The 3,797-nt window shown below is 38.4% G+C and overlaps 1 long non-coding RNA gene across 1 annotated transcript; it reads right to left on the bottom strand.

Annotated features, from left to right (window-relative positions):
* Positions 1–293: 293 nt before the first annotated feature.
* Positions 294–3,106, bottom strand: LOC103629302 (uncharacterized). The gene is made up of 4 exons (XR_002263173.2): positions 2,982–3,106; positions 2,864–2,912; positions 840–908; positions 294–548 (listed from the first exon to the last, which is right to left on the bottom strand). It is a non-coding gene; the product is annotated as an uncharacterized lncRNA (long non-coding RNA).
* Between the last annotated feature and the right edge of the window lie 691 nt (positions 3,107–3,797).

Genomic DNA, 3,797 nt, shown 5'->3' with positions numbered 1-3,797 from the left:
ATCTACCGACAGACTATGTGTCGGTAATGTTCATGTTATTGCCGACAGACATATCTTTGCCGTCGGACAAATTTTTGCCGACATATTCTTGTGCCAACGATTTGTGTGTCGCTAAAAATCTATATACCGACAGATTGTCTGATGTTATCCCTATGTGCAGTTTACAAAAAATCATGTATACAAATATATGCTAATGAAACAAATAATAAACTTATTATGATGCACATTGCAGGACAACTTGAATAATATGTAGCTCAAAATATATGAAATTTGATTACTAAAAAAAAGATATCAATCTTTGACTTTGAATTCCAACATATATTGTTTTGGAACACAATTTGTGTGATGAACATATAAAAATAATAGCATACATGTTTTCTAAATTCTGAAGTGATCTTTCAGTTCTATTACATGCAAAGTCTAAAGATTCATCTAGCAAACTAAAATCTCTCCATCAGCTTGGTGTTACGCCAACGGCTAGCATGCATGCGAGTAATCATTTTTCACACACTTCAAGCACTCTGATCCTTGCTTCCAGCACCTCTTCCCTACAACATATTTTGATAATTTGTCAATTACTATATCAATAGGTATATAAACTCCCAACAGAAAAAAACAAACTGAAAGTTTAATAAAAGTATTAAATGGAAGTCTATAAGAACTAAGTCTATATTGTTATAGTGCTGATTATGATTATGATAGGAAAATGGAAGTCATGACAACAGTAAACCAAAGATATACATTAAAGGCAACAGTTCAAATCCATTATAAATAATTAAATTGGCACTGTCATGAATGAAATTGACAACAGTTCAAATCTAGGTGGGCACATACTATACCTTGACAACAGCAGCATGTGTACTATGTCGGTATCAGCAAAGATGGGCCAAAAGATCACCGAATAAGTTCTGAAGAGGACAAAACAGAGACATGAATTTGGACATTAAAAATTAAGACATAATAGAGTATTGTGTGATTGTTGCACTGCTACAGGTATCCTGAATGAAGATAATTAAACAGGGATTAATTAAACAGGGATATGAACCCATACTATTCTATCTTATACTAACCTACTACGCTCCAGACTTTTGGTTAATGACCACTACATGTTTATAAACAGGTTTGTTTCAAAGTATATTGCTTTTTTTATGGAAGCAAAGAATGTTCTTTTTTTATAAACAGACTTTTTCTTTTTGCTCATTGTATGCTGCGACTTCCACCTCGAGAAGCGGTTGGGTGCTGAAAATGATGTGGGTGAGCTCCAGAATGACAATGGAAGGGACACAGAGCTGCAGATTATTGTTAGGGAAAACAAGCTTCCAATTGAAGTGATGGCTGAAAATAATGGTTTATTGTGGGCCGAGGAACCAGAACATGGCCTCACAGTAGCTGGTCCTAAAAGAGCAGAGGAGGAAGAGGTGGAGCACTATATGGATCTTGGTTTTGATGCAGAAGGAGATGATCCAACTGGAGCTGACGAAGAATGGAGGTATTTCAAGAATGCAGATTTCGATCATCCAACTGACGCAAGAGCTGCAGATTTGGATCATCCAATTGAGGCAAGACTTGTAGATCTTGATGTTGTACCAAAAATAGTAGTGGGATCAGCTTCACTGCTTGAAAAAGTGGAAGCAGAATGAAGTGAAGCAGTGAAGCAGAACGAAAACAGAACTAAAAAAATGAAGCAGAGGAGATTGTTGATCTGTGCCTTGCTGACAAATGCACCGGCCTCCAGGGCTTCCTGGTCTTCAATGCCGTTGGTCGTGGCACTGGCTCTGGCCTTGGTTCTCTCCTCCTTGAGCGCCTGTCTGTGGAGTATGGCAACAAATCCAAGCTGGGCTTCACTGTGTACCCATCTCCCCAGGTGTCAACCTCTGTTGTGCACACTTCATACAGGAAGCATGCACACGTACATGTTATCAGTCTTTGTCACCTGATAATGATCATCGACCTCAAATAATACGAGACAGTTATCGAGATCTGACAACGTCTTCAAAGACTCCAAGAGTAGATCCATGAAATTGTGCTCTGTGAAATCTTTGATGCACATGGGCTTGAGCTGTGCCATTGAAACGACCAGCTTGCAGGTAAGCTTCAACTAGAAGAAACATGCCCAGGAAGCATAGTTGAGATTGATTGCAAGAAGATAACTATGATGCAACTGAAGATAGCTATTGGTACACCACATGGTCTTCCAAGGTGCAGCTGAGCATAGAGAGTGTTTTAGACACCTCATGAAGAATTTCAGAAAAAAGTACCAGGGTGATGTGTTAAGGTACATGTGGCCTTGTGCTTGGGCATGCACACCTCGTAGGCACCAGGTCTTATGGGAAAAAATTAGAGAAAGTAGTCCTGAAGCTATTGTGTACTTAGAAACGAACCATAAACAGATATGGTCACGAGCTAAGTTTAGTGCAGATTGCATGGTTGATTATGTGAATAACAACATATCGGAGTGCTTTAACAACTGGATTAAGGACTACAAAAGCTTTCCGGTGGATATTCTCATGGATGCTATAAGGGGCAAGATCATGGAAAAGATAGCAACAAGGCAAAAGATTGCTGCAAGGCTAACCGGACGAGTACTTCCTAGTGTTATCAATGAGCTGAACATTAAGAGCAGATCCTTGAAATATACAATCACAGGAAGTGGTGGTCTTAAGGCCGAAGTACTTCCTAGTGTTATCAATGAGCTGAACATTTTGGTGGTATTTTTCGAATCTGAAGAACTTTCAATGCTAGAGAAATAATTTTCCCTTAATTTTTCATTCATGACAGTCAAGGTCTTTCTGGGCCTAGGTAGTCAGTCAGACCTTTCGAATGACTACACTTATACACAATTATATATGAAGAAAATATTTACCTGCTGCTGTAGAACCTTGGGTCAACGTTGATTTTTTGTTACGACCCATCTAAAAATACAGAACATTAGAAGCTTGTTCCATTAATTACATAAATAAAATACAAGGTTGTAGTATTACCTTGTTTGTTGGCCATGCAACGGGCATAAAAAGAGCATCCCCCATACTCTCTACACCTAAGTATGGTCGTGCCAGAGTACTTTCCCTTTTTAGCACGCGAGTCACAAAAACCTGTGTGAACTCCCTTCCAAGAGGAACATCTCCCACCTTAGTGGTTGGGTCGGTTGAGATAATATTTGCTATTGCAACAGGAACTTCTGATCTCATCATAGAATATAATATCACTTCTTTACCAACCTAATAAAATATGCGAAGTAAGATTACAAAGTTCAAATAATGAAACATAAATATGAAGTGATAGATGAGAAAATTACAGTATTATCATCTGCATTTTGAGATGGTCCATGATTTCTTTGAGGTACCATTGTTGCAATGTCTCGCCTGCGACTTTGCTCTTCAATAGTATTAACATCTTCACGATTCCTTAGACGACCCACAGTGCTTGCAACTCGCCTAGTAAGTTGCAAGTCATCTTCAACCATATTTTGTGAATGGTTATTACCATTGTAATCATGTGCCACCTCATCTGAACGATGCACCCTTGAGTTCTAAAGAAAATAAAAAGGGAAAAAGTGTTAGTGAGATAAAGGAAACAAGCCTAATTAATTAACATGATAGACGCTGAACTGCTCGATATATGCTACACTGACTAAACATATGCAATATTATATCACCTGTCGAGAGTTAGACCCATGTTGTGATGGGCTTTCTATATGTTGCATCCCTTGAGCTGCTACCATCATTTGATAAATTTGATCCATTTTTTCTTTCATTTGGTTCATATCCTGTCTTAAGGCTCTAACCTCTTGCTCAGAC

The sequence above is a fragment of the Zea mays genome, chromosome 6, assembly GCF_902167145.1.
Source record: "Zea mays cultivar B73 chromosome 6, Zm-B73-REFERENCE-NAM-5.0, whole genome shotgun sequence".
In the NCBI taxonomy this organism is placed as follows: domain Eukaryota; kingdom Viridiplantae; phylum Streptophyta; class Magnoliopsida; order Poales; family Poaceae; genus Zea; species Zea mays.
Note: the sequence above shows the minus strand (reverse complement) of the source record. Positions and strands in the feature narration are given on the sequence as shown.